Genomic DNA, 15,320 nt, shown 5'->3' on the forward strand with positions numbered 1-15,320 from the left:
TAGGTGCGTTTTTTTTTTCTTTCTTGCTATGTCTATGCTCGGGCGGCATCCGGTTCATCGTTGATTGTTTCCGCGTTTCCCGAACGGAGCCGATCCCTCACGTGGGTCCCACGCCTCGCGTACGAAAGCAAACGACGTTCTGCGTCTTGTAAGACATAAAAACAATAAGCATGGATAGTATTTCGGGTGCGATCATACCAGCAGTAATGCACTGGATCCCATCAGAACTCCGCAGTTAAGCGTGCTTGGGCGAGAGTAGTACTAGGATGGGTGACCCCCTGGGAAGTCCTCGTGTTGCACCCCCTTTTTCGTTGCCCGTTTGCGTTTTTTTAGGTTTTAGGTGCGTTTTTTTTTTCTTTCTTGCTATGTCTATGCTCGGGCGGCATCCGGTTCATCGTTGATTGTTTCCGCGTTTCCCGAACGGAGCCGATCCCTCACGTGGGTCCCACGCCTCGCGTTCGAAAGCAAACGACGTTCTGCGTCTTGTAAGACATAAAAACAATAAGCATGGATAGTATTTCGGGTGCGATCATACCAGCACTAATGCACCGGATCCCATCAGAACTCCGCAGTTAAGCGTGCTTGGGCGAGAGTAGTACTAGGATGGGTGACCCCCTGGGAAGTCCTCGTGTTGCACCCCCTTTTTCGTTGCCCGTTTGCGTTTTTTTAGGTTTTAGGTGCGTTTTTTTTTTCTTTCTTGCTATGTCTATGCTCGGGCGGCATCCGGTTCATCGTTGATTGTTTCCGCGTTTCCCGAACGGAGCCGATCCCTCACGTGGGTCCCACGCCTCGCGTACGAAAGCAAACGACGTTCTGCGTCTTGTAAGACATAAAAACAATAAGCATGGATAGTATTTCGGGTGCGATCATACCAGCACTAATGCACCGGATCCCATCAGAACTCCGCAGTTAAGCGTGCTTGGGCGAGAGTAGTACTAGGATGGGTGACCCCCTGGGAAGTCCTCGTGTTGCACCCCCTTTTTCGTTGCCCGTTTGCGTTTTTTTAGGTTTTAGGTGCGTTTTTTTTTCTTTCTTGCTATGTCTATGCTCGGGCGGCATCCGGTTCATCGTTGATTGTTTCCGCGTTTCCCGAACGGAGCCGATCCCTCACGTGGGTCCCACGCCTCGCGTACGAAAGCAAACGACGTTCTGCGTCTTGTAAGACATAAAAACAATAAGCATGGATAGTATTTCGGGTGCGATCATACCAGCACTAATGCACCGGATCCCATCAGAACTCCGCAGTTAAGCGTGCTTGGGCGAGAGTAGTACTAGGATGGGTGACCCCCTGGGAAGTCCTCGTGTTGCACCCCCTTTTTCGTTGCCCGTTTGCGTTTTTTTAGGTTTTAGGTGCGTTTTTTTTTTCTTTCTTGCTATGTCTATGCTCGGGCGGCATCCGGTTCATCGTTGATTGTTTCCGCGTTTCCCGAACGGAGCCGATCCCTCACGTGGGTCCCACGCCTCGCGTTCGAAAGCAAACGACGTTCTGCGTCTTGTAAGACATAAAAACAATAAGCATGGATAGTATTTCGGGTGCGATCATACCAGCACTAATGCACCGGATCCCATCAGAAATCCGCAGTTAAGCGTGCTTGGGCGAGAGTAGTACTAGGATGGGTGACCCCCTGGGAAGTCCTCGTGTTGCACCCCCTTTTTCGTTGCCCGTTTGCGTTTTTTTAGGTTTTAGGTGCGTTTTTTTTTTCTTTCTTGCTATGTCTATGCTCGGGCGGCATCCGGTTCATCGTTGATTGTTTCCGCGTTTCCCGAACGGAGCCGATCCCTCACGTGGGTCCCACGCCTCGCGTTCGAAAGCAAACGACGTTCTGCGTCTTGTAAGACATAAAAACAATAAGCATGGATAGTATTTCGGGTGCGATCATACCAGCACTAATGCACCGGATCCCATCAGAAATCCGCAGTTAAGCGTGCTTGGGCGAGAGTAGTACTAGGATGGGTGACCCCCTGGGAAGTCCTCGTGTTGCACCCCCTTTTTCGTTGCCCGTTTGCGTTTTTTTAGGTTTTAGGTGCGTTTTTTTTTTCTTTCTTGCTATGTCTATGCTCGGGCGGCATCCGGTTCATCGTTGATTGTTTCCGCGTTTCCCGAACGGAGCCGATCCCTCACGTGGGTCCCACGCCTCGCGTACGAAAGCAAACGACGTTCTGCGTCTTGTAAGACATAAAAACAATAAGCATGGATAGTATTTCGGGTGCGATCATACCAGCACTAATGCACCGGATCCCATCAGAACTCCGCAGTTAAGCGTGCTTGGGCGAGAGTAGTACTAGGATGGGTGACCCCCTGGGAAGTCCTCGTGTTGCACCCCCTTTTTCGTTGCCCGTTTGCGTTTTTTTAGGTTTTAGGTGCGTTTTTTTTTTCTTTCTTGCTATGTCTATGCTCGGGCGGCATCCGGTTCATCGTTGATTGTTTCCGCGTTTCCCGAACGGAGCCGATCCCTCACGTGGGTCCCACGCCTCGCGTACGAAAGCAAACGACGTTCTGCGTCTTGTAAGACATAAAAACAATAAGCATGGATAGTATTTCGGGTGCGATCATACCAGCCCTAATGCACCGGATCCCATCAGAACTCCGCAGTTAAGCGTGCTTGGGCGAGAGTAGTACTAGGATGGGTGACCCCCTGGGAAGTCCTCGTGTTGCACCCCCTTTTTCGTTGCCCGTTTGCGTTTTTTTAGGTTTTAGGTGCGTTTTTTTTTTCTTTCTTGCTATGTCTATGCTCGGGCGGCATCCGGTTCATCGTTGATTGTTTCCGCGTTTCCCGAACGGAGCCGATCCCTCACGTGGGTCCCACGCCTCGCGTTCGAAAGCAAACGACGTTCTGCGTCTTGTAAGACATAAAAACAATAAGCATGGATAGTATTTCGGGTGCGATCATACCAGCACTAATGCACCGGATCCCATCAGAACTCCGCAGTTAAGCGTGCTTGGGCGAGAGTAGTACTAGGATGGGTGACCCCCTGGGAAGTCCTCGTGTTGCACCCCCTTTTTCGTTGCCCGTTTGCGTTTTTTTAGGTTTTAGGTGCGTTTTTTTTTTCTTTCTTGCTATGTCTATGCTCGGGCGGCATCCGGTTCATCGTTGATTGTTTCCGCGTTTCCCGAACGGAGCCGATCCCTCACGTGGGTCCCACGCCTCGCGTACGAAAGCAAACGACGTTCTGCGTCTTGTAAGACATAAAAACAATAAGCATGGATAGTATTTCGGGTGCGATCATACCAGCACTAATGCACCGGATCCCATCAGAACTCCGCAGTTAAGCGTGCTTGGGCGAGAGTAGTACTAGGATGGGTGACCCCCTGGGAAGTCCTCGTGTTGCACCCCCATTTTCGTTGCCCGTTTGCGTTTTTTTAGGTTTTAGGTGCGTTTTTTTTTTCTTTCTTGCTATGTCTATGCTCGGGCGGCATCCGGTTCATCGTTGATTGTTTCCGCGTTTCCCGAACGGAGCCGATCCCTCACGTGGGTCCCACGCCTCGCGTTCGAAAGCAAACGACGTTCTGCGTCTTGTAAGACATAAAAACAATAAGCATGGATAGTATTTCGGGTGCGATCATACCAGCACTAATGCACCGGATCCCATCAGAACTCCGCAGTTAAGCGTGCTTGGGCGAGAGTAGTACTAGGATGGGTGACCCCCTGGGAAGTCCTCGTGTTGCACCCCCTTTTTCGTTGCCCGTTTGCGTTTTTTTAGGTTTTAGGTGCGTTTTTTTTTTCTTTCTTGCTATGTCTATGCTCGGGCGGCATCCGGTTCATCGTTGATTGTTTCCGCGTTTCCCGAACGGAGCCGATCCCTCACGTGGGTCCCACGCCTCGCGTTCGAAAGCAAACGACGTTCTGCGTCTTGTAAGACATAAAAACAATAAGCATGGATAGTATTTCGGGTGCGATCATACCAGCACTAATGCACCGGATCCCATCAGAACTCCGCAGTTAAGCGTGCTTGGGCGAGAGTAGTACTAGGATGGGTGACCCCCTGGGAAGTCCTCGTGTTGCACCCCCTTTTTCGTTGCCCGTTTGCGTTTTTTTAGGTTTTAGGTGCGTTTTTTTTTCTTTCTTGCTATGTCTATGCTCGGGCGGCATCCGGTTCATCGTTGATTGTTTCCGCGTTTCCCGAACGGAGCCGATCCCTCACGTGGGTCCCACGCCTCGCGTACGAAAGCAAACGACGTTCTGCGTCTTGTAAGACATAAAAACAATAAGCATGGATAGTATTTCGGGTGCGATCATACCAGCACTAATGCACCGGATCCCATCAGAACTCCGCAGTTAAGCGTGCTTGGGCGAGAGTAGTACTAGGATGGGTGACCCCCTGGGAAGTCCTCGTGTTGCACCCCCTTTTTCGTTGCCCGTTTGCGTTTTTTTAGGTTTTAGGTGCGTTTTTTTTTTCTTTCTTGCTATGTCTATGCTCGGGCGGCATCCGGTTCATCGTTGATTGTTTCCGCGTTTCCCGAACGGAGCCGATCCCTCACGTGGGTCCCACGCCTCGCGTTCGAAAGCAAACGACGTTCTGCGTCTTGTAAGACATAAAAACAATAAGCATCGATAGTATTTCGGGTGCGATCATACCAGCACTAATGCACCGGATCCCATCAGAACTCCGTAGTTAAGCGTGCTTGGGCGAGAGTAGTACTAGGATGGGTGACCCCCTGGGAAGTCCTCGTGTTGCACCCCCTTTTTCGTTGCCCGTTTGCGTTTTTTTAGGTTTTAGGTGCGTTTTTTTTTTCTTTTCTTGCTATGTCTATGCTCGGGCGGCATCCGGTTCATCGTTGATTGTTTCCGCGTTTCCCGAACGGAGCCGATCCCTCACGTGGGTCCCACGCCTCGCGTACGAAAGCAAACGACGTTCTGCGTCTTGTAAGACATAAAAACAATAAGCATGGATAGTATTTCGGGTGCGATCATACCAGCACTAATGCACCGGATCCCATCAGAACTCCGCAGTTAAGCGTGCTTGGGCGAGAGTAGTACTAGGATGGGTGACCCCCTGGGAAGTCCTCGTGTTGCACCCCCTTTTTCGTTGCCCGTTTGCGTTTTTTTAGGTTTTAGGTGCGTTTTTTTTTCTTTCTTGCTATGTCTATGCTCGGGCGGCATCCGGTTCATCGTTGATTGTTTCCGCGTTTCCCGAACGGAGCCGATCCCTCACGTGGGTCCCACGCCTCGCGTACGAAAGCAAACGACGTTCTGCGTCTTGTAAGACATAAAAACAATAAGCATGGATAGTATTTCGGGTGCGATCATACCAGCACTAATGCACCGGATCCCATCAGAACTCCGCAGTTAAGCGTGCTTGGGCGAGAGTAGTACTAGGATGGGTGACCCCCTGGGAAGTCCTCGTGTTGCACCCCCTTTTTCGTTGCCCGTTTGCGTTTTTTTAGGTTTTAGGTGCGTTTTTTTTTTCTTTCTTGCTATGTCTATGCTCGGGCGGCATCCGGTTCATCGTTGATTGTTTCCGCGTTTCCCGAACGGAGCCGATCCCTCACGTGGGTCCCACGCCTCGCGTTCGAAAGCAAACGACGTTCTGCGTCTTGTAAGACATAAAAACAATAAGCATCGATAGTATTTCGGGTGCGATCATACCAGCACTAATGCACCGGATCCCATCAGAACTCCGTAGTTAAGCGTGCTTGGGCGAGAGTAGTACTAGGATGGGTGACCCCCTGGGAAGTCCTCGTGTTGCACCCCCTTTTTCGTTGCCCGTTTGCGTTTTTTTAGGTTTTAGGTGCGTTTTTTTTTTCTTTTCTTGCTATGTCTATGCTCGGGCGGCATCCGGTTCATCGTTGATTGTTTCCGCGTTTCCCGAACGGAGCCGATCCCTCACGTGGGTCCCACGCCTCGCGTACGAAAGCAAACGACGTTCTGCGTCTTGTAAGACATAAAAACAATAAGCATGGATAGTATTTCGGGTGCGATCATACCAGCACTAATGCACCGGATCCCATCAGAACTCCGCAGTTAAGCGTGCTTGGGCGAGAGTAGTACTAGGATGGGTGACCCCCTGGGAAGTCCTCGTGTTGCACCCCCTTTTTCGTTGCCCGTTTGCGTTTTTTTAGGTTTTAGGTGCGTTTTTTTTTTCTTTCTTGCTATGTCTATGCTCGGGCGGCATCCGGTTCATCGTTGATTGTTTCCGCGTTTCCCGAACGGAGCCGATCCCTCACGTGGGTCCCACGCCTCGCGTACGAAAGCAAACGACGTTCTGCGTCTTGTAAGACATAAAAACAATAAGCATGGATAGTATTTCGGGTGCGATCATACCAGCACTAATGCACTGGATCCCATCAGAACTCCGCAGTTAAGCGTGCTTGGGCGAGAGTAGTACTAGGATGGGTGACCCCCTGGGAAGTCCTCGTGTTGCACCCCCTTTTTCGTTGCCCGTTTGCGTTTTTTTAGGTTTTAGGTGCGTTTTTTTTTTCTTTCTTGCTATGTCTATGCTCGGGCGGCATCCGGTTCATCGTTGATTGTTTCCGCGTTTCCCGAACGGAGCCGATCCCTCACGTGGGTCCCACGCCTCGCGTTCGAAAGCAAACGACGTTCTGCGTCTTGTAAGACATAAAAACAATAAGCATGGATAGTATTTCGGGTGCGATCATACCAGCACTAATGCACCGGATCCCATCAGAACTCCGCAGTTAAGCGTGCTTGGGCGAGAGTAGTACTAGGATGGGTGACCCCCTGGGAAGTCCTCGTGTTGCACCCCCTTTTTCGTTGCCCGTTTGCGTTTTTTTAGGTTTTAGGTGCGTTTTTTTTTTCTTTCTTGCTATGTCTATGCTCGGGCGGCATCCGGTTCATCGTTGATTGTTTCCGCGTTTCCCGAACGGAGCCGATCCCTCACGTGGGTCCCACGCCTCGCGTACGAAAGCAAACGACGTTCTGCGTCTTGTAAGACATAAAAACAATAAGCATGGATAGTATTTCGGGTGCGATCATACCAGCACTAATGCACCGGATCCCATCAGAACTCCGCAGTTAAGCGTGCTTGGGCGAGAGTAGTACTAGGATGGGTGACCCCCTGGGAAGTCCTCGTGTTGCACCCCCTTTTTCGTTGCCCGTTTGCGTTTTTTTAGGTTTTAGGTGCGTTTTTTTTTCTTTCTTGCTATGTCTATGCTCGGGCGGCATCCGGTTCATCGTTGATTGTTTCCGCGTTTCCCGAACGGAGCCGATCCCTCACGTGGGTCCCACGCCTCGCGTACGAAAGCAAACGACGTTCTGCGTCTTGTAAGACATAAAAACAATAAGCATGGATAGTATTTCGGGTGCGATCATACCAGCACTAATGCACCGGATCCCATCAGAACTCCGCAGTTAAGCGTGCTTGGGCGAGAGTAGTACTAGGATGGGTGACCCCCTGGGAAGTCCTCGTGTTGCACCCCCTTTTTCGTTGCCCGTTTGCGTTTTTTTAGGTTTTAGGTGCGTTTTTTTTTTCTTTCTTGCTATGTCTATGCTCGGGCGGCATCCGGTTCATCGTTGATTGTTTCCGCGTTTCCCGAACGGAGCCGATCCCTCACGTGGGTCCCACGCCTCGCGTTCGAAAGCAAACGACGTTCTGCGTCTTGTAAGACATAAAAACAATAAGCATGGATAGTATTTCGGGTGCGATCATACCAGCACTAATGCACCGGATCCCATCAGAAATCCGCAGTTAAGCGTGCTTGGGCGAGAGTAGTACTAGGATGGGTGACCCCCTGGGAAGTCCTCGTGTTGCACCCCCTTTTTCGTTGCCCGTTTGCGTTTTTTTAGGTTTTAGGTGCGTTTTTTTTTTCTTTCTTGCTATGTCTATGCTCGGGCGGCATCCGGTTCATCGTTGATTGTTTCCGCGTTTCCCGAACGGAGCCGATCCCTCACGTGGGTCCCACGCCTCGCGTTCGAAAGCAAACGACGTTCTGCGTCTTGTAAGACATAAAAACAATAAGCATGTATAGTATTTCGGGTGCGATCATACCAGCACTAATGCACCGGATCCCATCAGAAATCCGCAGTTAAGCGTGCTTGGGCGAGAGTAGTACTAGGATGGGTGACCCCCTGGGAAGTCCTCGTGTTGCACCCCCTTTTTCGTTGCCCGTTTGCGTTTTTTTAGGTTTTAGGTGCGTTTTTTTTTTCTTTCTTGCTATGTCTATGCTCGGGCGGCATCCGGTTCATCGTTGATTGTTTCCGCGTTTCCCGAACGGAGCCGATCCCTCACGTGGGTCCCACGCCTCGCGTACGAAAGCAAACGACGTTCTGCGTCTTGTAAGACATAAAAACAATAAGCATGGATAGTATTTCGGGTGCGATCATACCAGCACTAATGCACCGGATCCCATCAGAACTCTGCAGTTAAGCGTGCTTGGGCGAGAGTAGTACTAGGATGGGTGACCCCCTGGGAAGTCCTCGTGTTGCACCCCCTTTTTCGTTGCCCGTTTGCGTTTTTTTAGGTTTTAGGTGCGTTTTTTTTTTCTTTCTTGCTATGTCTATGCTCGGGCGGCATCCGGTTCATCGTTGATTGTTTCCGCGTTTCCCGAACGGAGCCGATCCCTCACGTGGGTCCCACGCCTCGCGTACGAAAGCAAACGACGTTCTGCGTCTTGTAAGACATAAAAACAATAAGCATGGATAGTATTTCGGGTGCGATCATACCAGCCCTAATGCACCGGATCCCATCAGAACTCCGCAGTTAAGCGTGCTTGGGCGAGAGTAGTACTAGGATGGGTGACCCCCTGGGAAGTCCTCGTGTTGCACCCCCTTTTTCGTTGCCCGTTTGCGTTTTTTTAGGTTTTAGGTGCGTTTTTTTTTTCTTTCTTGCTATGTCTATGCTCGGGCGGCATCCGGTTCATCGTTGATTGTTTCCGCGTTTCCCGAACGGAGCCGATCCCTCACGTGGGTCCCACGCCTCGCGTTCGAAAGCAAACGACGTTCTGCGTCTTGTAAGACATAAAAACAATAAGCATGGATAGTATTTCGGGTGCGATCATACCAGCACTAATGCACCGGATCCCATCAGAACTCCGCAGTTAAGCGTGCTTGGGCGAGAGTAGTACTAGGATGGGTGACCCCCTGGGAAGTCCTCGTGTTGCACCCCCTTTTTCGTTGCCCGTTTGCGTTTTTTTAGGTTTTAGGTGCGTTTTTTTTTTCTTTCTTGCTATGTCTATGCTCGGGCGGCATCCGGTTCATCGTTGATTGTTTCCGCGTTTCCCGAACGGAGCCGATCCCTCACGTGGGTCCCACGCCTCGCGTACGAAAGCAAACGACGTTCTGCGTCTTGTAAGACATAAAAACAATAAGCATGGATAGTATTTCGGGTGCGATCATACCAGCACTAATGCACCGGATCCCATCAGAACTCCGCAGTTAAGCGTGCTTGGGCGAGAGTAGTACTAGGATGGGTGACCCCCTGGGAAGTCCTCGTGTTGCACCCCCATTTTCGTTGCCCGTTTGCGTTTTTTTAGGTTTTAGGTGCGTTTTTTTTTTCTTTCTTGCTATGTCTATGCTCGGGCGGCATCCGGTTCATCGTTGATTGTTTCCGCGTTTCCCGAACGGAGCCGATCCCTCACGTGGGTCCCACGCCTCGCGTTCGAAAGCAAACGACGTTCTGCGTCTTGTAAGACATAAAAACAATAAGCATGGATAGTATTTCGGGTGCGATCATACCAGCACTAATGCACCGGATCCCATCAGAACTCCGCAGTTAAGCGTGCTTGGGCGAGAGTAGTACTAGGATGGGTGACCCCCTGGGAAGTCCTCGTGTTGCACCCCCTTTTTCGTTGCCCGTTTGCGTTTTTTTAGGTTTTAGGTGCGTTTTTTTTTTTCTTTCTTGCTATGTCTATGCTCGGGCGGCATCCGGTTCATCGTTGATTGTTTCCGCGTTTCCCGAACGGAGCCGATCCCTCACGTGGGTCCCACGCCTCGCGTTCGAAAGCAAACGACGTTCTGCGTCTTGTAAGACATAAAAACAATAAGCATGGATAGTATTTCGGGTGCGATCATACCAGCACTAATGCACCGGATCCCATCAGAACTCCGCAGTTAAGCGTGCTTGGGCGAGAGTAGTACTAGGATGGGTGACCCCCTGGGAAGTCCTCGTGTTGCACCCCCTTTTTCGTTGCCCGTTTGCGTTTTTTTAGGTTTTAGGTGCGTTTTTTTTTCTTTCTTGCTATGTCTATGCTCGGGCGGCATCCGGTTCATCGTTGATTGTTTCCGCGTTTCCCGAACGGAGCCGATCCCTCACGTGGGTCCCACGCCTCGCGTACGAAAGCAAACGACGTTCTGCGTCTTGTAAGACATAAAAACAATAAGCATGGATAGTATTTCGGGTGCGATCATACCAGCACTAATGCACCGGATCCCATCAGAACTCCGCAGTTAAGCGTGCTTGGGCGAGAGTAGTACTAGGATGGGTGACCCCCTGGGAAGTCCTCGTGTTGCACCCCCTTTTTCGTTGCCCGTTTGCGTTTTTTTAGGTTTTAGGTGCGTTTTTTTTTTCTTTCTTGCTATGTCTATGCTCGGGCGGCATCCGGTTCATCGTTGATTGTTTCCGCGTTTCCCGAACGGAGCCGATCCCTCACGTGGGTCCCACGCCTCGCGTTCGAAAGCAAACGACGTTCTGCGTCTTGTAAGACATAAAAACAATAAGCATCGATAGTATTTCGGGTGCGATCATACCAGCACTAATGCACCGGATCCCATCAGAACTCCGTAGTTAAGCGTGCTTGGGCGAGAGTAGTACTAGGATGGGTGACCCCCTGGGAAGTCCTCGTGTTGCACCCCCTTTTTCGTTGCCCGTTTGCGTTTTTTTAGGTTTTAGGTGCGTTTTTTTTTTCTTTTCTTGCTATGTCTATGCTCGGGCGGCATCCGGTTCATCGTTGATTGTTTCCGCGTTTCCCGAACGGAGCCGATCCCTCACGTGGGTCCCACGCCTCGCGTACGAAAGCAAACGACGTTCTGCGTCTTGTAAGACATAAAAACAATAAGCATGGATAGTATTTCGGGTGCGATCATACCAGCACTAATGCACCGGATCCCATCAGAACTCCGCAGTTAAGCGTGCTTGGGCGAGAGTAGTACTAGGATGGGTGACCCCCTGGGAAGTCCTCGTGTTGCACCCCCTTTTTCGTTGCCCGTTTGCGTTTTTTTAGGTTTTAGGTGCGTTTTTTTTTTCTTTCTTGCTATGTCTATGCTCGGGCGGCATCCGGTTCATCGTTGATTGTTTCCGCGTTTCCCGAACGGAGCCGATCCCTCACGTGGGTCCCACGCCTCGCGTACGAAAGCAAACGACGTTCTGCGTCTTGTAGGACATAAAAACAATAAGCATGGATAGTATTTCGGGTGCGATCATACCAGCACTAATGCACTGGATCCCATCAGAACTCCGCAGTTAAGCGTGCTTGGGCGAGAGTAGTACTAGGATGGGTGACCCCCTGGGAAGTCCTCGTGTTGCACCCCCTTTTTCGTTGCCCGTTTGCGTTTTTTTAGGTTTTAGGTGCGTTTTTTTTTTCTTTCTTGCTATGTCTATGCTCGGGCGGCATCCGGTTCATCGTTGATTGTTTCCGCGTTTCCCGAACGGAGCCGATCCCTCACGTGGGTCCCACGCCTCGCGTTCGAAAGCAAACGACGTTCTGCGTCTTGTAAGACATAAAAACAATAAGCATGGATAGTATTTCGGGTGCGATCATACCAGCACTAATGCACCGGATCCCATCAGAACTCCGCAGTTAAGCGTGCTTGGGCGAGAGTAGTACTAGGATGGGTGACCCCCTGGGAAGTCCTCGTGTTGCACCCCCTTTTTCGTTGCCCGTTTGCGTTTTTTTAGGTTTTAGGTGCGTTTTTTTTTTCTTTCTTGCTATGTCTATGCTCGGGCGGCATCCGGTTCATCGTTGATTGTTTCCGCGTTTCCCGAACGGAGCCGATCCCTCACGTGGGTCCCACGCCTCGCGTACGAAAGCAAACGACGTTCTGCGTCTTGTAAGACATAAAAACAATAAGCATGGATAGTATTTCGGGTGCGATCATACCAGCACTAATGCACCGGATCCCATCAGAACTCCGCAGTTAAGCGTGCTTGGGCGAGAGTAGTACTAGGATGGGTGACCCCCTGGGAAGTCCTCGTGTTGCACCCCCTTTTTCGTTGCCCGTTTGCGTTTTTTTAGGTTTTAGGTGCGTTTTTTTTTCTTTCTTGCTATGTCTATGCTCGGGCGGCATCCGGTTCATCGTTGATTGTTTCCGCGTTTCCCGAACGGAGCCGATCCCTCACGTGGGTCCCACGCCTCGCGTACGAAAGCAAACGACGTTCTGCGTCTTGTAAGACATAAAAACAATAAGCATGGATAGTATTTCGGGTGCGATCATACCAGCACTAATGCACCGGATCCCATCAGAACTCCGCAGTTAAGCGTGCTTGGGCGAGAGTAGTACTAGGATGGGTGACCCCCTGGGAAGTCCTCGTGTTGCACCCCCTTTTTCGTTGCCCGTTTGCGTTTTTTTAGGTTTTAGGTGCGTTTTTTTTTTCTTTCTTGCTATGTCTATGCTCGGGCGGCATCCGGTTCATCGTTGATTGTTTCCGCGTTTCCCGAACGGAGCCGATCCCTCACGTGGGTCCCACGCCTCGCGTTCGAAAGCAAACGACGTTCTGCGTCTTGTAAGACATAAAAACAATAAGCATGGATAGTATTTCGGGTGCGATCATACCAGCACTAATGCACCGGATCCCATCAGAAATCCGCAGTTAAGCGTGCTTGGGCGAGAGTAGTACTAGGATGGGTGACCCCCTGGGAAGTCCTCGTGTTGCACCCCCTTTTTCGTTGCCCGTTTGCGTTTTTTTAGGTTTTAGGTGCGTTTTTTTTTTCTTTCTTGCTATGTCTATGCTCGGGCGGCATCCGGTTCATCGTTGATTGTTTCCGCGTTTCCCGAACGGAGCCGATCCCTCACGTGGGTCCCACGCCTCGCGTTCGAAAGCAAACGACGTTCTGCGTCTTGTAAGACATAAAAACAATAAGCATGTATAGTATTTCGGGTGCGATCATACCAGCACTAATGCACCGGATCCCATCAGAAATCCGCAGTTAAGCGTGCTTGGGCGAGAGTAGTACTAGGATGGGTGACCCCCTGGGAAGTCCTCGTGTTGCACCCCCTTTTTCGTTGCCCGTTTGCGTTTTTTTAGGTTTTAGGTGCGTTTTTTTTTTCTTTCTTGCTATGTCTATGCTCGGGCGGCATCCGGTTCATCGTTGATTGTTTCCGCGTTTCCCGAACGGAGCCGATCCCTCACGTGGGTCCCACGCCTCGCGTACGAAAGCAAACGACGTTCTGCGTCTTGTAAGACATAAAAACAATAAGCATGGATAGTATTTCGGGTGCGATCATACCAGCACTAATGCACCGGATCCCATCAGAACTCTGCAGTTAAGCGTGCTTGGGCGAGAGTAGTACTAGGATGGGTGACCCCCTGGGAAGTCCTCGTGTTGCACCCCCTTTTTCGTTGCCCGTTTGCGTTTTTTTAGGTTTTAGGTGCGTTTTTTTTTTCTTTCTTGCTATGTCTATGCTCGGGCGGCATCCGGTTCATCGTTGATTGTTTCCGCGTTTCCCGAACGGAGCCGATCCCTCACGTGGGTCCCACGCCTCGCGTACGAAAGCAAACGACGTTCTGCGTCTTGTAAGACATAAAAACAATAAGCATGGATAGTATTTCGGGTGCGATCATACCAGCCCTAATGCACCGGATCCCATCAGAACTCCGCAGTTAAGCGTGCTTGGGCGAGAGTAGTACTAGGATGGGTGACCCCCTGGGAAGTCCTCGTGTTGCACCCCCTTTTTCGTTGCCCGTTTGCGTTTTTTTAGGTTTTAGGTGCGTTTTTTTTTTCTTTCTTGCTATGTCTATGCTCGGGCGGCATCCGGTTCATCGTTGATTGTTTCCGCGTTTCCCGAACGGAGCCGATCCCTCACGTGGGTCCCACGCCTCGCGTTCGAAAGCAAACGACGTTCTGCGTCTTGTAAGACATAAAAACAATAAGCATGGATAGTATTTCGGGTGCGATCATACCAGCACTAATGCACCGGATCCCATCAGAACTCCGCAGTTAAGCGTGCTTGGGCGAGAGTAGTACTAGGATGGGTGACCCCCTGGGAAGTCCTCGTGTTGCACCCCCTTTTTCGTTGCCCGTTTGCGTTTTTTTAGGTTTTAGGTGCGTTTTTTTTTCTTTCTTGCTATGTCTATGCTCGGGCGGCATCCGGTTCATCGTTGATTGTTTCCGCGTTTCCCGAACGGAGCCGATCCCTCACGTGGGTCCCACGCCTCGCGTACGAAAGCAAACGACGTTCTGCGTCTTGTAAGACATAAAAACAATAAGCATGGATAGTATTTCGGGTGCGATCATACCAGCACTAATGCACCGGATCCCATCAGAACTCCGCAGTTAAGCGTGCTTGGGCGAGAGTAGTACTAGGATGGGTGACCCCCTGGGAAGTCCTCGTGTTGCACCCCCATTTTCGTTGCCCGTTTGCGTTTTTTTAGGTTTTAGGTGCGTTTTTTTTTTCTTTCTTGCTATGTCTATGCTCGGGCGGCATCCGGTTCATCGTTGATTGTTTCCGCGTTTCCCGAACGGAGCCGATCCCTCACGTGGGTCCCACGCCTCGCGTTCGAAAGCAAACGACGTTCTGCGTCTTGTAAGACATAAAAACAATAAGCATGGATAGTATTTCGGGTGCGATCATACCAGCACTAATGCACCGGATCCCATCAGAACTCCGCAGTTAAGCGTGCTTGGGCGAGAGTAGTACTAGGATGGGTGACCCCCTGGGAAGTCCTCGTGTTGCACCCCCTTTTTCGTTGCCCGTTTGCGTTTTTTTAGGTTTTAGGTGCGTTTTTTTTTTTCTTTCTTGCTATGTCTATGCTCGGGCGGCATCCGGTTCATCGTTGATTGTTTCCGCGTTTCCCGAACGGAGCCGATCCCTCACGTGGGTCCCACGCCTCGCGTTCGAAAGCAAACGACGTTCTGCGTCTTGTAAGACATAAAAACAATAAGCATGGATAGTATTTCGGGTGCGATCATACCAGCACTAATGCACCGGATCCCATCAGAACTCCGCAGTTAAGCGTGCTTGGGCGAGAGTAGTACTAGGATGGGTGACCCCCTGGGAAGTCCTCGTGTTGCACCCCCTTTTTCGTTGCCCGTTTGCGTTTTTTTAGGTTTTAGGTGCGTTTTTTTTTCTTTCTTGCTATGTCTATGCTCGGGCGGCATCCGGTTCATCGTTGATTGTTTCCGCGTTTCCCGAACGGAGCCGATCCCTCACGTGGGTCCCACGCCTCGCGTACGAAAGCAAACGACGTTCTGCGTCTTGTAAGACATA

General features: G+C 50.7%; 45 non-coding genes across 45 annotated transcripts; all 45 read left to right on the plus strand.

Moving 5' to 3' along the window:
• The first annotated feature begins 184 nt into the window (after nt 1–184).
• Nucleotides 185–303, plus strand: LOC145084976 (5S ribosomal RNA). The gene has a single exon (XR_013699396.1). It is a non-coding gene; the product is annotated as a 5S ribosomal RNA (ribosomal RNA).
• A 218-nt stretch (nt 304–521) lies between these two features.
• On the plus strand, nt 522–640 carry LOC145082169 (5S ribosomal RNA). The gene has a single exon (XR_013696699.1). It is a non-coding gene; the product is annotated as a 5S ribosomal RNA (ribosomal RNA).
• Nucleotides 641–858: 218 nt separating this feature from the next.
• On the plus strand, nt 859–977 carry LOC145082170 (5S ribosomal RNA). Its single transcript, XR_013696701.1, has one exon. It is a non-coding gene; the product is annotated as a 5S ribosomal RNA (ribosomal RNA).
• A 217-nt stretch (nt 978–1,194) lies between these two features.
• LOC145082171 (5S ribosomal RNA) lies at nt 1,195–1,313 on the plus strand. Its single transcript, XR_013696702.1, has one exon. It is a non-coding gene; the product is annotated as a 5S ribosomal RNA (ribosomal RNA).
• A 218-nt stretch (nt 1,314–1,531) lies between these two features.
• On the plus strand, nt 1,532–1,650 carry LOC145084535 (5S ribosomal RNA). The gene has a single exon (XR_013698978.1). It is a non-coding gene; the product is annotated as a 5S ribosomal RNA (ribosomal RNA).
• Nucleotides 1,651–1,868: 218 nt separating this feature from the next.
• LOC145084536 (5S ribosomal RNA) lies at nt 1,869–1,987 on the plus strand. The gene has a single exon (XR_013698979.1). It is a non-coding gene; the product is annotated as a 5S ribosomal RNA (ribosomal RNA).
• A 218-nt stretch (nt 1,988–2,205) lies between these two features.
• LOC145082172 (5S ribosomal RNA) lies at nt 2,206–2,324 on the plus strand. Its single transcript, XR_013696703.1, has one exon. It is a non-coding gene; the product is annotated as a 5S ribosomal RNA (ribosomal RNA).
• Nucleotides 2,325–2,542: 218 nt separating this feature from the next.
• LOC145084565 (5S ribosomal RNA) lies at nt 2,543–2,661 on the plus strand. Its single transcript, XR_013699007.1, has one exon. It is a non-coding gene; the product is annotated as a 5S ribosomal RNA (ribosomal RNA).
• A 218-nt stretch (nt 2,662–2,879) lies between these two features.
• Nucleotides 2,880–2,998, plus strand: LOC145082173 (5S ribosomal RNA). The gene has a single exon (XR_013696704.1). It is a non-coding gene; the product is annotated as a 5S ribosomal RNA (ribosomal RNA).
• A 218-nt stretch (nt 2,999–3,216) lies between these two features.
• LOC145082175 (5S ribosomal RNA) lies at nt 3,217–3,335 on the plus strand. Its single transcript, XR_013696706.1, has one exon. It is a non-coding gene; the product is annotated as a 5S ribosomal RNA (ribosomal RNA).
• Nucleotides 3,336–3,553: 218 nt separating this feature from the next.
• On the plus strand, nt 3,554–3,672 carry LOC145082176 (5S ribosomal RNA). The gene has a single exon (XR_013696707.1). It is a non-coding gene; the product is annotated as a 5S ribosomal RNA (ribosomal RNA).
• Nucleotides 3,673–3,890: 218 nt separating this feature from the next.
• LOC145082177 (5S ribosomal RNA) lies at nt 3,891–4,009 on the plus strand. The gene has a single exon (XR_013696708.1). It is a non-coding gene; the product is annotated as a 5S ribosomal RNA (ribosomal RNA).
• A 217-nt stretch (nt 4,010–4,226) lies between these two features.
• LOC145082178 (5S ribosomal RNA) lies at nt 4,227–4,345 on the plus strand. Its single transcript, XR_013696709.1, has one exon. It is a non-coding gene; the product is annotated as a 5S ribosomal RNA (ribosomal RNA).
• A 218-nt stretch (nt 4,346–4,563) lies between these two features.
• On the plus strand, nt 4,564–4,682 carry LOC145082792 (5S ribosomal RNA). The gene has a single exon (XR_013697291.1). It is a non-coding gene; the product is annotated as a 5S ribosomal RNA (ribosomal RNA).
• Nucleotides 4,683–4,901: 219 nt separating this feature from the next.
• On the plus strand, nt 4,902–5,020 carry LOC145082179 (5S ribosomal RNA). Its single transcript, XR_013696710.1, has one exon. It is a non-coding gene; the product is annotated as a 5S ribosomal RNA (ribosomal RNA).
• A 217-nt stretch (nt 5,021–5,237) lies between these two features.
• On the plus strand, nt 5,238–5,356 carry LOC145082181 (5S ribosomal RNA). The gene has a single exon (XR_013696711.1). It is a non-coding gene; the product is annotated as a 5S ribosomal RNA (ribosomal RNA).
• Nucleotides 5,357–5,574: 218 nt separating this feature from the next.
• LOC145082793 (5S ribosomal RNA) lies at nt 5,575–5,693 on the plus strand. The gene has a single exon (XR_013697292.1). It is a non-coding gene; the product is annotated as a 5S ribosomal RNA (ribosomal RNA).
• A 219-nt stretch (nt 5,694–5,912) lies between these two features.
• On the plus strand, nt 5,913–6,031 carry LOC145082182 (5S ribosomal RNA). Its single transcript, XR_013696712.1, has one exon. It is a non-coding gene; the product is annotated as a 5S ribosomal RNA (ribosomal RNA).
• Nucleotides 6,032–6,249: 218 nt separating this feature from the next.
• Nucleotides 6,250–6,368, plus strand: LOC145083333 (5S ribosomal RNA). Its single transcript, XR_013697807.1, has one exon. It is a non-coding gene; the product is annotated as a 5S ribosomal RNA (ribosomal RNA).
• Nucleotides 6,369–6,586: 218 nt separating this feature from the next.
• LOC145082183 (5S ribosomal RNA) lies at nt 6,587–6,705 on the plus strand. The gene has a single exon (XR_013696713.1). It is a non-coding gene; the product is annotated as a 5S ribosomal RNA (ribosomal RNA).
• A 218-nt stretch (nt 6,706–6,923) lies between these two features.
• LOC145082184 (5S ribosomal RNA) lies at nt 6,924–7,042 on the plus strand. Its single transcript, XR_013696714.1, has one exon. It is a non-coding gene; the product is annotated as a 5S ribosomal RNA (ribosomal RNA).
• Nucleotides 7,043–7,259: 217 nt separating this feature from the next.
• Nucleotides 7,260–7,378, plus strand: LOC145082185 (5S ribosomal RNA). The gene has a single exon (XR_013696715.1). It is a non-coding gene; the product is annotated as a 5S ribosomal RNA (ribosomal RNA).
• A 218-nt stretch (nt 7,379–7,596) lies between these two features.
• On the plus strand, nt 7,597–7,715 carry LOC145084537 (5S ribosomal RNA). The gene has a single exon (XR_013698980.1). It is a non-coding gene; the product is annotated as a 5S ribosomal RNA (ribosomal RNA).
• A 218-nt stretch (nt 7,716–7,933) lies between these two features.
• Nucleotides 7,934–8,052, plus strand: LOC145084539 (5S ribosomal RNA). Its single transcript, XR_013698981.1, has one exon. It is a non-coding gene; the product is annotated as a 5S ribosomal RNA (ribosomal RNA).
• Nucleotides 8,053–8,270: 218 nt separating this feature from the next.
• On the plus strand, nt 8,271–8,389 carry LOC145083637 (5S ribosomal RNA). The gene has a single exon (XR_013698105.1). It is a non-coding gene; the product is annotated as a 5S ribosomal RNA (ribosomal RNA).
• A 218-nt stretch (nt 8,390–8,607) lies between these two features.
• LOC145084566 (5S ribosomal RNA) lies at nt 8,608–8,726 on the plus strand. Its single transcript, XR_013699008.1, has one exon. It is a non-coding gene; the product is annotated as a 5S ribosomal RNA (ribosomal RNA).
• A 218-nt stretch (nt 8,727–8,944) lies between these two features.
• On the plus strand, nt 8,945–9,063 carry LOC145082187 (5S ribosomal RNA). Its single transcript, XR_013696718.1, has one exon. It is a non-coding gene; the product is annotated as a 5S ribosomal RNA (ribosomal RNA).
• A 218-nt stretch (nt 9,064–9,281) lies between these two features.
• On the plus strand, nt 9,282–9,400 carry LOC145082188 (5S ribosomal RNA). Its single transcript, XR_013696719.1, has one exon. It is a non-coding gene; the product is annotated as a 5S ribosomal RNA (ribosomal RNA).
• A 218-nt stretch (nt 9,401–9,618) lies between these two features.
• On the plus strand, nt 9,619–9,737 carry LOC145082189 (5S ribosomal RNA). Its single transcript, XR_013696720.1, has one exon. It is a non-coding gene; the product is annotated as a 5S ribosomal RNA (ribosomal RNA).
• Nucleotides 9,738–9,956: 219 nt separating this feature from the next.
• On the plus strand, nt 9,957–10,075 carry LOC145082190 (5S ribosomal RNA). Its single transcript, XR_013696721.1, has one exon. It is a non-coding gene; the product is annotated as a 5S ribosomal RNA (ribosomal RNA).
• Nucleotides 10,076–10,292: 217 nt separating this feature from the next.
• Nucleotides 10,293–10,411, plus strand: LOC145082192 (5S ribosomal RNA). Its single transcript, XR_013696722.1, has one exon. It is a non-coding gene; the product is annotated as a 5S ribosomal RNA (ribosomal RNA).
• A 218-nt stretch (nt 10,412–10,629) lies between these two features.
• LOC145082794 (5S ribosomal RNA) lies at nt 10,630–10,748 on the plus strand. Its single transcript, XR_013697294.1, has one exon. It is a non-coding gene; the product is annotated as a 5S ribosomal RNA (ribosomal RNA).
• Nucleotides 10,749–10,967: 219 nt separating this feature from the next.
• LOC145082193 (5S ribosomal RNA) lies at nt 10,968–11,086 on the plus strand. The gene has a single exon (XR_013696723.1). It is a non-coding gene; the product is annotated as a 5S ribosomal RNA (ribosomal RNA).
• A 218-nt stretch (nt 11,087–11,304) lies between these two features.
• On the plus strand, nt 11,305–11,423 carry LOC145083334 (5S ribosomal RNA). The gene has a single exon (XR_013697808.1). It is a non-coding gene; the product is annotated as a 5S ribosomal RNA (ribosomal RNA).
• A 218-nt stretch (nt 11,424–11,641) lies between these two features.
• On the plus strand, nt 11,642–11,760 carry LOC145082194 (5S ribosomal RNA). Its single transcript, XR_013696724.1, has one exon. It is a non-coding gene; the product is annotated as a 5S ribosomal RNA (ribosomal RNA).
• A 218-nt stretch (nt 11,761–11,978) lies between these two features.
• LOC145082195 (5S ribosomal RNA) lies at nt 11,979–12,097 on the plus strand. Its single transcript, XR_013696725.1, has one exon. It is a non-coding gene; the product is annotated as a 5S ribosomal RNA (ribosomal RNA).
• Nucleotides 12,098–12,314: 217 nt separating this feature from the next.
• On the plus strand, nt 12,315–12,433 carry LOC145082196 (5S ribosomal RNA). Its single transcript, XR_013696726.1, has one exon. It is a non-coding gene; the product is annotated as a 5S ribosomal RNA (ribosomal RNA).
• A 218-nt stretch (nt 12,434–12,651) lies between these two features.
• On the plus strand, nt 12,652–12,770 carry LOC145084540 (5S ribosomal RNA). Its single transcript, XR_013698982.1, has one exon. It is a non-coding gene; the product is annotated as a 5S ribosomal RNA (ribosomal RNA).
• Nucleotides 12,771–12,988: 218 nt separating this feature from the next.
• LOC145084542 (5S ribosomal RNA) lies at nt 12,989–13,107 on the plus strand. The gene has a single exon (XR_013698984.1). It is a non-coding gene; the product is annotated as a 5S ribosomal RNA (ribosomal RNA).
• A 218-nt stretch (nt 13,108–13,325) lies between these two features.
• On the plus strand, nt 13,326–13,444 carry LOC145083638 (5S ribosomal RNA). The gene has a single exon (XR_013698106.1). It is a non-coding gene; the product is annotated as a 5S ribosomal RNA (ribosomal RNA).
• Nucleotides 13,445–13,662: 218 nt separating this feature from the next.
• Nucleotides 13,663–13,781, plus strand: LOC145084567 (5S ribosomal RNA). Its single transcript, XR_013699009.1, has one exon. It is a non-coding gene; the product is annotated as a 5S ribosomal RNA (ribosomal RNA).
• Nucleotides 13,782–13,999: 218 nt separating this feature from the next.
• LOC145082198 (5S ribosomal RNA) lies at nt 14,000–14,118 on the plus strand. Its single transcript, XR_013696727.1, has one exon. It is a non-coding gene; the product is annotated as a 5S ribosomal RNA (ribosomal RNA).
• A 217-nt stretch (nt 14,119–14,335) lies between these two features.
• Nucleotides 14,336–14,454, plus strand: LOC145082200 (5S ribosomal RNA). The gene has a single exon (XR_013696729.1). It is a non-coding gene; the product is annotated as a 5S ribosomal RNA (ribosomal RNA).
• Nucleotides 14,455–14,672: 218 nt separating this feature from the next.
• Nucleotides 14,673–14,791, plus strand: LOC145082201 (5S ribosomal RNA). Its single transcript, XR_013696730.1, has one exon. It is a non-coding gene; the product is annotated as a 5S ribosomal RNA (ribosomal RNA).
• A 219-nt stretch (nt 14,792–15,010) lies between these two features.
• LOC145082202 (5S ribosomal RNA) lies at nt 15,011–15,129 on the plus strand. Its single transcript, XR_013696731.1, has one exon. It is a non-coding gene; the product is annotated as a 5S ribosomal RNA (ribosomal RNA).
• Nucleotides 15,130–15,320: the final 191 nt, after the last annotated feature.

The sequence above is a fragment of the Lactuca serriola genome, chromosome 1 (assembly GCF_051521515.1).
Source record: "Lactuca serriola cultivar US96UC23 chromosome 1, Lser_US96UC23_V15, whole genome shotgun sequence".
Lineage (NCBI taxonomy): Eukaryota > Viridiplantae > Streptophyta > Magnoliopsida > Asterales > Asteraceae > Lactuca > Lactuca serriola.